Below are 12,573 nucleotides of genomic sequence, written 5' to 3'. Positions count from 1 at the left end.
TATATACAATAATACTATATACATTTATTTATGTATATATATATATATATATATATATATATATATATATGTATATATATATATATATATATGCATGTGTGCGTATGTCTATGTAGATGCATACACGAAACGTAACCTTGAAACAAGAACATCACGAACCAACTAGCTGCCCTCTTGTTGTAAAAAAAAAAAGAGGGCGGGGGGGGATGGGGCGGGGAGGAGGAAGAGGATATGCGTGACAGATACCATTCAATGTTCCACGTTGTGATCCGAAAAATTCTAGGAACAGAGCAAAAACGGAAATCTATACTTACTCAGTCTATCTATTTCATTTCCATCTCTCTCTCTCTCTCTCTCTCTCTCTCTCTCTCTCTCTCTCCTTTTTACCCTGAAACTCTCCCTCATTTAGACATTGGTGTCCATTTGTCGTCTATCTCCTTGTCAAATTCTTTGCCACATCTCTCTCTCTCTCTCTCTCTCTCTTTCTCTCTGCCCACCTTATTTACCCTCTACCCATGATCTCTCTATCCCAACTTTTTTCTTTCTTTCTTTCTATTTTCCTCATGGGATGCTTTCTCTCTTACCCCTTCAACTAGCCGCCCACTCTCTCTCTCTCTCTCTCTCTCTCTCTCTCTCTCTCCTCTCTCTCTCTCTCTCTCTCCTTATCTATCGTCCGACCCAAGTTTTCTTTATCCGAACGTTTTTCCTGTTTTCTCCCTCTCTCTCTACTCTATCTCTGTGAATCTGTCTCTTTACCCCTTCAACTCTCTTTCTCTCTCAGACGTCATCTCCTTTTGCACCAGCGGCAAAGAATTTCTCTGTGAAATTGCAGGCTTCATTCCTTCCTTTCTTTCTTTCTTTCTTCGAAAGCTCCATCATAACGAATCAAGCCTCATTTTTTTTCTTCAGTTTTTTCCCTTCTTTGAATTTCACCGTCCACGCCGCCTGCCCGTTATGTCCCACGCCCACGAAGTAGAGGAGGTCGTCCAGTGACAGACGGTTATCGTCTAAAACCAAATGAATAAATACCGATCAATGAATACAGGTATCAGCATTTTATGCAGTGGGGAGAGAGTGAAAAAAAATTCTTTATTTTGTAAAAATGTTAAATAAAGATCCCTTTTAGTAGGGGAGACTCTATTATTATATTGTGAGCTATGACAGACATAATCGTGTATAATAAACACACACACACACACACACACACACACACACACACATATATATATATATATATATATATATATATATATATATTATATACGTGTATATATTAATAAAAATACCTTTATTAGGGGAGACTATATTATGTTATATGCTATATATATACAATATATATAGTATATACATGTATTTTATATATATAATATATATATATTATATATATATATATTATATATATATATTAGGATAGAAATCAAAATAATGAAAGCTTTTGAATTTTATTCAATAGGGAGGAGGCAAAGCAGTCTTTGCAATACTGATTGGAAGAATAATGTGTATTTGGAAGGTTACAGGGATAGAAAACAATACTCTTCATACGTAAGTTTAATTCTATTTTTGTTTGTTTGTTTTTCTGCTTCCTGCATTCACCGAAAGATTTGAAAGAAAAAGCTATTTTCCACTTTCAATGATTAGAAAGGACCACGACTACATATGACACTGATACGGACTTCTAAAATGAAAAAAGACATATGAGTCATCTACATCATTATTAGTGGTAGATTGTTCACATTTATAAAGAACACCAAGAAAACAATTGCAACTTCAGAAGTTCAAGCAAAGATGTAAGGCATTTCTTCCTTAATTCTATTTTCCCTTCATTTTAATACATTTATCTATTTATTAGTTTATTTTTCCTTTTTTAATAAGTGAGGTCTCTCCTTTTCTGTATTTCCCTTTACTTCCTCTTACTTCTTCCTAATGAAGACTAAATTCTTTGGAAGCTGGAATTTCAAGTAATAATAATATCAATAATAACAAACTTAGAATTAAGAATGACTGAATAATGACTCACGTAAAGAATTATTTATCAAGAATTTTAGCGCAAATGGCACTGTGAAGATTTTCACTCATGCTACAAAACATGACTTACTACAACAACTTAAACGTTTTATGTAGATAGGTACTTTAGAGGCAATATACTAACCATACACAAGTGCGCATGAGTTCATATGTCTATATGCATAGAAATATATATAGATACGCTCACAAACATACATACACAAGCACGCACGCATGCATTCGCACACGTATTATTATATATATATATATATATCTATATATATATATATATATATATATATATATATATATGTGTGTGTGTGTGTGTGTGTGTGTGTGTGTGTGTGTGTAGATGTATACATATGTAAGTATATATATATATAATGATTACTTGCTGTATATCAACAAATTCATGTAGATCTATAAAAGTCCCGAGAGAGAGAGAGAGAGAGAGAGAGAGAGAGAGAGAGAGAGAGAGAGAGAGTACTCGCTCAATACCTTTACAAATAGACCTCAGTCCAAAAATTCTAATCGTCAGTTCTTCAGCACTGGGTGATGACTTATCTCTCCAGTCTGAGTCCTGAGATCGATCCCAAAGCGGGGTGAAAAGACTGAGAGACGTTTCCCGAATAGCCACAGTGCCTCTGTTAACCTGAGCACTGAGTTCCTTACCAGACTGTTACTCGCTGGTGCCTGATCGCAACTGGAGTATAAAAAGGAGCAGTTGGCTAGCAACCTCATTTCGAAACACGCGCAACCAACTGATGGGTACAAGTACGTGGGAAATTTCTGTAAAATTATGGGAACATATAAGAAAGCGGGAGATGGCAAAGTTCCGTCCCAAGGGAAGGTGGACGAGTTTGCCTTCCTCCTACCACGGATATCTAAACATGAAGTATAACGTCCGCAGACTTTCACGATTACACACGAAACCTTCATAAACGTGTGCATAGTTTACCTAATGTTAATTATTATAAAACAAATTCGCTCAAAGAAATATACGTTTCTACAGAGTAAAATGACATTTTTTTAAATACACGTAGTTCATTACAGCAAGCAAACTTTGGATAACTTATCCTTTCATAAAATGTCTGCACAGACTTATTTCTCTTAGCAGTGTTAGTATAGTATGTACTACATACCAATAAAAAAAATTTTTTATTAATCATATACGTGTAATAATTGCAAGATAATTATTGTTGATAAAAAAAATAAATTTAAATTACTGACTATCAATGAATCACTGAGAAGGGGCAGTTGTCAGTTATTATTATTATTATTATTATTATTATTATTATTATTATTTTATTATTATTATTATTATTATTATTATTATTATTATTATTATTATTTATTATTATTATAAGGGACTACACATATTCAAACAAGTTAGTAAGAGACGATGAACACACTTATAAACAAGTTCTGATAAAAGGAAAGGGATAACGACTTTAAAAAACCTGTTAAAAACAACAGATGCATCCGCCGAACGGATTTTGGAGTGTCTTATCAATTCATCAATAATTGTGTTCTGTAAAATTGGGCCAATATTCATATTTTGGGTTAAAGAATCAGAAAGTCCTTCTGAATCTTTAAACATTAATTTAAACATTAATTTACCGTCGAGGTTTGCTTTAATGCCCAACACTACATCCTTACTGTCTTTATTCTGAAATTAATGTAGAAGATTCAGAATATTAGCCAAAATCAATTAAACACCAATACTGAAGAGAAGAATTATAAGGATTAAAAAGACTTATTAACAAATCAATTCGGCTGAAGTAGGTATCTATTTAGAAGAACTATTATTATTATTAATTAAGCAAGCAGCATACATCAATAGTAAAGGGACGCTCTGAAATCTTTAATGGGGGTTCCAAATGGAAGTTCTAAATCATGATAAACATCGTAGGGGAAAAGGAAACTAAAATTTACACAGATATTTCATTGCGGAGACAAAGGCCAACGTTGTTCTAACAACGGTTGTACAAAGATCTGAAGCATATGGCATTAATACAGTCATCTTTGTAAATAGATGTAACTTAGTGAAATCGCGCTGATGTATTTATTCCTGAAGAAAAAATTTTCACACCAATCTCCTGGGGAAAAGGAGTGTATCTGAACATGCAGAGAGAGAGAGAGAGAGAGAGAGAGAGAGTTTCCTGTACGTTGTAGGTTAAAATGTAATAGAATGGGGTCAAAACATTAGAAGTTCGGAATCAAAATGCAAGAGAGCGAGCTTCAATGGGCTGTATTTCAAAACGAAATAGATTGGTGTCAAACAAAACAAAAACTTCAAAAATCAAAAGGCAAAATACAGAGACCGAAAATGAGTTTTCTGTGTGCCATACATTGAAATGATAAAGATAAAACCCAAAACGCAACTACAGAAAAATCAAAATACAAATTAGCAACCACGCCAATAATCAGAAAGATCGTGATCGGGGAAGGTCGAACGGAAGGAGAGAGAGAGAGAGAGAGAGAGAGAGAGAGAGAGAGAGAGAGAGAGAGAGGAGAGAGAGGAGGAAGTGAGGAGGCGGGAGGAGTTTTTGGGTTGTTCAAATAAGAGCTCCTTGAAGAAACAAGCGTAGTGGGTCAGTGATGCTCGGAGAAAGCCACTTCGGGCGGACATATCCGAGCTTTTCTTGGACTTCTTTTCAGATGCGATGTTTTCTCTCTTTCCTTTCTTTTCCTTTAACTTCTCTTTCTCTCTCTCTCTCTCTCCTCATTCGAACAGTAAAAGAGAAACCGTTCTTCAAGGGAAATGAAAAGAGAAAGCGCTCGAGCTAAGAAAGATGATTGTATTTGTAAATGAACGATGATATTCATCCTGAACAATATTTATTTCCAGGAAAATTGCTCAAGACTAAAATAAACCCAAATCTATATCTGCTAACATATCAAGAGGAGAAAGGCAATCAAAGTAAACGGAGAGAGAGAGAGAGAGAGAGAGAGAGAGAGAGAGAGAGAGAGAGAGATGAGAGAGAGAGAAACTAAAACAGCAAACCCAAACCTATATCTGCTAATACAAAAACGTATCAAGAAGAGAAAGACAATCAAAGTAAACGAGAGAGAGAGAGAGAGAGAGAGAGAGAGAGAGAGAGAGAGAGAGAGAGAGAGACATTCAAACTAAACGACAAGAGAGAGAGAGAGACAGAGAGAGAGAGAGAATAACGCCTAAATCCACCCAGTCACAAGCACATTAAACAAAAGGCGAAAGAGATATAAATTAAACAGAAAGAGAGACAGAGAGAGCAAACAACACCTGTTCGTCAGATTTGCTCTTCATCAGACTTCGTCATGGCTACAGTGTGGAGAGAAACAAAAGACTGGCGTTGTAGGAGTCTTCTTTCTGAACGTCACAGAAAACGCAAGAAAGTTTTGACTTCAAAAATGGCATCAATTTCAGGTAGGGATTTTAAGAGCGCAAACACTATTCCACACACACACACACACACACACACACACACACACTACATACAAATACACACTTACAAAGTCAAAAGTCAAGTGCTTATAGACATTCACATACAAGCATGCATGTTTAATGGACGAAGATTTTACATACTGAATTCTAATGCTAAACAATTTTGACAAGGACTGGGAAATTCGTTGAATAATGAAAACATGCCTACTCTGTGCTCCCTAATATAGTTCTCCTTGTATTCTTTTTTATTTACTTATATTTTTATCTCATCATTAATTTGTCAATTTATTATTTCTTTTCTAATAAGTGATCTGTTCCCAATACCCTCTGTTAGTTCTTTCTAATGAATAGGGTTCATCTTCTGAATAATAATAATAATAATAATAATAATAATAATAATAATAATAATAATAATAATAATAATAATAATAATAATAATAATAATATCTTATGAAAAAGAATGGCTTAGTTAACTGAATTTATCTTACAAAGAATTTCCTCTATTTTTCTGATAATTCGCCTTTCATAATCCGCGAGACTGCTAAGTAATTGGCCTATATTCGTGGCGTTATTCTGGTATTTGGAATGTCAAGGTCTGGTATTATCAATACTAAATTATATTAATTATTTATATTCTATTCTGGTTGTATCGTAATATATATCAGGAGACTACAACGGAATTGTAGAAAGTGATCTCCGCTACAAAATCGTCAATACAATATTTTCTTATTATCACTGTATATTTTCAAAGTCAGTTGTTTCTTTCATGTCGACAGGTCTCGGCCATCTCCTTGGCCATCATCTAGACGTTGCAAGGGACATTCTGAATGGGCATCTATGACGGGCCAGCTTTTATAGTAGGGGTAGGCGTGGTCAGGTCCGGGGTCGATTTATGATTGGCTGCCTGGGGGAATTCCTTCTCGAGCGAAGTGTTCGAGTAGTATTGCAGAGGTTGCTCGTTGCTGCGAGCGGAGATGATCACCATCTACAATCCCGTTGTAGTCTCCGGATATATATTAGAATACAACCAGAATAAAATATATGTATATCATATATTTTCGTACTGATAATACCAGACCTTGACATTCCAAATACCAGAATAACGCCACGAATATAGGCCAATTACATAGCAGACTCGTGGATTATGAAAGACGAATTATCAGAATAATAAGGGAAATTCTTTATAAGATAAATTCACTTAACTCTGCCATTCTTTTTAATAAAACATGTATCCAGGAAGGTCAGCTTCCTGCCAATATAAAGAAAATGCCAAACTGGAAAGCCCCAGGTCCCGATGAAGTCCATGGATACTGGCTCAAAAAGGCCCTACACCCACGAATAGCAGAACAACTCCAGCATTGTATCTCAAATCATCAAGACACCAATGGATGACCCCAGGAAGAACATCCTTAGTACAAAAAGACAAGAGTAAGGGAAATATAGCCAGTAACTACAGGCCTATCACCTGCCTACCAATAATGTGGAAGTTACTAACAGGTATCATCAGTGAAAGGCTATATAACTACCTAGAGGAGACAAACACCATCCCCCACCAACAGAAAGGCTGCAGAAGGAAGTGTAGGGGCACAAAAGACCAGCTCCTGATAGACAAAATGGTAATGAAGAACAGTAGGAGAAGGAAAACCAACCTAAGCATGGCATGGATAGACTATAAGAAAGCCTTCGACATGATACCACACACATGGCTAATAGAATGCCTGAAAATATATGGGGCAGAGGAAAACACCATCAGCTTCCTCAAAAATACAATGCGCAACTGGAATACAATACTTACAAGCTCTGGAATAAGACTAGCAGAGGTTAATATCAGGAGAGGGATCTTCCAGGGCGACTCACTGTCCCCACTACTCTTCGTAGTAGCCATGATTCCCATGACAAAAGTACTACAGAAGATAGATGCCGGCTACCAACTCAAGAAAAGAGGCAACAGAATCAACCATCTGATGTTCATGGACGACATCAAGCTGTATGGTAAGAGCATCAAGGAAATAGATACCCTAATCCAGACTGTAAGGATTGTATCTGGGGACATCAGGATGGAGTTTGGAATAGAAAAATGCGCCTTAGTCAACATACAAAAAGGCAAAGTAACGAGAACTGAAGGGATAAAGCTACCAGATGGGAGCAACATCAAACACATAGATGAGACAGGATACAAATACCTGGGAATAATGGAAGGAGGGGATATAAAACACAAGAGATGAAGGACACGATCAGGAAAGAATATATGCAGAGACTCAAGGCGATACTCAAGTCAAAACTCAATGGAGGAAATATGATAAAAGCCATAACACATGGGCAGTGCCAGTAATCAGATACAGCGCAGGAATAGTGGAATGGACGAAGGCAGAACTCCGCAGCATAGATCAGAAAACCAGGAAACATATGACAATACACAAAGCACTACACCCAAGAGCAAATACGGACAGACTATACATAACACGAAAGGAAGGAGGGAGAGGACTACTAAGTATAGAGGACTGCGTCAACATTGAGAACAGAGCACTGGGGCAATATCTGAAAACCAGTGAAGACGAGTGGCTTAAAGAGTGCTGGGAGAAGGACTAATAAAAGTAGACGAAGACCCAGAAAATATACAGAGACAGGAGACAGACAGACAGAACAGAGACTGGCACAACAAACCAATGCACGGACAATACATGAGACAGACTAAAGAACTAGCCAGCGATGACAATTGGCAATGGCTACAGAGGGGAGAGCTAAAGAAGGAAACTGAAGGAATGATAACAGCGGCACAAGATCAGGCCCTAAGAACCAGATATGTTCAAAGAACGATAGACGGAAATAACATCTCTCCCATATGTAGGAAGTGCAATACGAAAAATGAAACCATAAACCACATAGCAAGTGAATGCTCGGCACTTGCACAGAACCAGTACAAAAAGAGGCATGATTCAGTGGCAAAAGCCCTCCACTGGAGCCTGTGCAAGAAGGAAACATCAGCTACCTTGCAGTATAAGTGGTACGAGCACCAACCTGAGGGAGTGATAGAAAACGATCAGGCAAAGATCCTCTGGGACTATGGTATCAGAACGGATAGGGTGATACGTGCAAACAGACCAGACGTGACGTTGATTGACAAAGTCAAGAAGAAAGTATCACTCATTGATGTCGCAATACCATGGGACACCAGAGTTGAAGAGAAAGAGAGGGAAAAAATGGATAAAGTATCAAGATCTGAAAATAGAAATAAGAAGATATGGGATATGCCAGTGGAAATCGTACCCATAATCATAGGAGCACTAGGCACGATCCCAAAGATCCCTGAAAAGGAATCTAGAAAAAACTAGAGGCTGAAGTAGCTCCGGGACTCATGCCAGAAGAGTGTTGATCCTAGAAACGGCACACATAGTAAGAAAAGTGATGGGACTCCTAAGGAAGGCAGGATGCAACCCGGAACCCCACACTATAAATACAACCCAGTCGAATTGTAGGGGACTGTGATAGAGCAAAAAAAAAAAAAAAAAAAAAAAATAATAATAATAATAATCAATAATAATAATGATAATAATAATAATGATAATAATAATAATAATAATACTAATAATAATAATAATAATAATTTAAATTGATGGTAAAAGCCCCGGAAATGGTATTTTGTATCTCTCATTTATTTATTTAATAATATTGTGCATTCAGTAGCGCAAGATGAAAGCTTGAATTGAATAGAGTAATGGATTAACTGTTTTGATAGTTAAAAAAACCCCCCCCCCCACCTGGTCTGAAAATAATAAAGGACATTGATGCCGCATTCATGCAGGAGTTATGCTATTCTAAAGCTTTAACATATCCGACTCTTATCTCACTTTCTTTTTGTTTACGTATTTATTTATTTTCAGATTCGTTTACAATTTTACTTATCTTTTGAATATTTACTACACTTTTCTTCCTGTGCTTTTTTTATTTATATCATTTTTCACTTACGCAAGTTCAAAATAATAATAATAATAATAATAATAATAATAATAATAATAATAATAATAATAATAATAATAATAATAATAATAATAATAATAATAATACACTGGATAGATAGGAAACACCGGGCTTTTCTCTCAGAAATAAAATTGCTGACTTGAATCTTCAATTGAATTCATTCAATTAATGAACTCTAATGTTAATATGGCATAAAATATATGCATGCATTAGAATAAAGCTTATACGGTTACTAGTTACCTCTGAAAACGAAAATGAAAACTGGAAAAATGTATTAAGATGAAATATGACCTTTATATTCTGAAACATCCCAGGTTTAAAACTGCCTCACAACTGACCTCTGTTGATATTGGCTTTGGTACAAATATTTCGTCTATCCTCACTTTCCTCAAGTCAATGCATGCGCTTACTATAGAAAAGAAATACTGTTACCAATTAGGTAAGATGCCGAATTACATGTCAGAATATTCTAGTGCTTGAACAAGGCTGATTATCGTAAGATGTCCCAGTTACTAGGTGTTCTCTAGCTCTCATCGAAAGCCGCCCTGGCTTCCAGCCAATGGAATACTTCCTCATTTGTCAACAGAACGCCATTTTCGTGGTTGTGAGCATTTTCTAAATAAAAACGGGAACATTTATAGCCCCTTGCTTAATACTGATTAGAGCCACGTGTGATTTTCTTAAAGATGGAGGCCGCAATATTATCTAGAACATTTAGCATCAACCTTCTTATTTTCAAGGACTGCCTCCCAATTTGGTCAGCCAATCAAGCCTTCCCTTTCAGTACACGAACTGAACGATAAAGAGGGGATAATGACCAAGGTTTTCTCTTCTTCTAGAGTGACATGTCAAAAGAAATCATACCCACAGGCTTGCTTTCTTTCCTAAGATGCCTCGTAAGATGGTACCGTGACCTAACACTGAATTATTTTTCCACTGTAATACACACAACAAAACATTTGCTGTGGAAGGATTTCCTATCATGTTTTAAAAAAAAAAATGCAAAAAAAAATTGTTTTAAAAAAAAAAGGATGCCCGAAGCTAAACTTAGGTCCGAGAGAATAACTTTTTCAACATTTGAAAATAACTATGTCCAAAAATCTGGTGAATCATTACCCTTCATTCATTTCCAAACTGCACTGGCATCCTGTTCTATTCATAACAGTTGCTTCATCTCTTGACAGGATACCAGGCGGCAACAGGACTCAATTACCCTTAGGCAGGGGAATTCAGACTTTCCAAACGAACTCAGAAGTGAACCACAATTATAATAATAATAATAATAATAATAATAATAATAATTAATAATAATAATAATAATAATTCTAAATATGATATTTGTTGGTTACTAATTAACAACTTATGCTTAACGAGAACTTATATCTTATCAAGGATAACGTAATATTATATATAATAATAAAATCCCAGAAGATATTTCTAGTTGATGGGAAGGGGATCAGAAGGTTAGGAGAGACATGAAACATCCACCCTCCTCCTGCAAACCTTTTTGTCCGCCCGGGCTTGGTAGTTAAGGTATCGGGAAGGGGTAGGGAAACATGACAGACAGTGCCGGGTTCCAGCGCAGCGTAGCGCGCGCCTCAAGCGCGTCACAAATGAAAATTGTTGACAATTTTCATCGAGTGAAGAGTTATACACTATGTCTATGTGTAGAGTGAAGAGTTATACTCTATGTATATGTTAGGAACATAGAGCCATTATCATACTATCACAAAAAGGAAGTTCACTGCTACTATAACAGATTCACATCAACCGTGCATTTGACGTCTAGGCCAGTCCCTTACGACGCTTCTGATTGGCTGTCGATAAGCTAGTCACAGGGCTGGAAACTTTCAGTCTCTCGAGAGAGTTCACATGGGTAGAATCTATGTTCCACCTCTCCTGAGGTATACGTCTTTCAGGAGAGGTGGAACATGCATCCTGCCTATGTGAACTCTCTCGAGAGACTGAGAATTTCCAGCCCTGTGATTCGCTTATCAACAGCCAATCAGGAGCGTCGTAAGGGACTGGCCTAGACATCGGATGCATGGTTGATGTGAATCGACTATAAAAGCTCTCTTTGCAATGTATATGTCCAGTTCGTCCGATAGTATGCAGAGTTTTCTATATATGGCAAGAGAAAAACGTACATACAAACACCTGTGTTAAGACAATGTAACGCTGGCAAGATGTCTGCTAAAATACGCCACTAGATGGGTAACGTGTGTGATTTGTCGGGCATAATACAGTTGGTACTAAACTTTCTTTGCGATGACCCTTCAGCCCCAAGCGGGAACTGATTTTGACCTATTACTTTTCATCCGTTCTTTTTTTTATCTCTCCCCATTCAGCTGGCCAGTTTCTTCAACTAAAACCTTGATAAAACCTTCACCTCTCATTTTGGAACAAGTCATTCGAGAAGTCCTATGAACTGTTTAAAAATAAGAATTCATCGCCTTTAGCAAAGGACAGCTAAAGCTCGAAGGTTGGCACTTGACGAATTACTTCTCAAACCATCCTAAATCAACGAGTAAGGTTGTATCTATAATCATCTCACGACTATAATTCCTCATGTTTAAAGGAAATTGCACCTTGAATGAAATTTCGGGGAAGGTCGTTAAATGCAAGAGAATAATTAATCAAGAATAACGATCTTTCCGACTGCCCTGACACGGCGACTTAACTTCATAAAGGTACAACTATTATAAGCAATAATTATTACTTGCATATATATTCACACACACATTTTATATATATATATATATATATATATATATATATATATATATATATATATATATATATATATATATGTGTGTGTGTGTGTGTGTGTGTGTGTGTGTGTGTGTGTGTGTGTGTATGCATATATCAAGATAGCCAACTGAGACATAGTCAAGGCAGGTCAGTGATTCGATCATTCGATAAGGGAGCGCTCGATATGCGCACGTTAGAGATCTTAGCAACTATTTGCTTTGCGGCCCATCTCACGTTTCGAACTGTTGGCTCTGTATTTATGAGTATTCATTACAGCACGCGCCCAACATCGCCATCAATGTCCAGTATTTTAACGCTTCAATATTTGTTCTTTGTTGCTATGCAATTTATTGATCGAATTGAAGAGATAATTGAGGTGTAGTATATAGGTTTTTGGGATGTGGTTGCTCGTT

Source organism: Macrobrachium nipponense, chromosome 1, assembly GCF_015104395.2.
Source record: "Macrobrachium nipponense isolate FS-2020 chromosome 1, ASM1510439v2, whole genome shotgun sequence".
Taxonomy (NCBI): domain Eukaryota; kingdom Metazoa; phylum Arthropoda; class Malacostraca; order Decapoda; family Palaemonidae; genus Macrobrachium; species Macrobrachium nipponense.
This window is presented reverse-complemented; position numbering follows the sequence as displayed.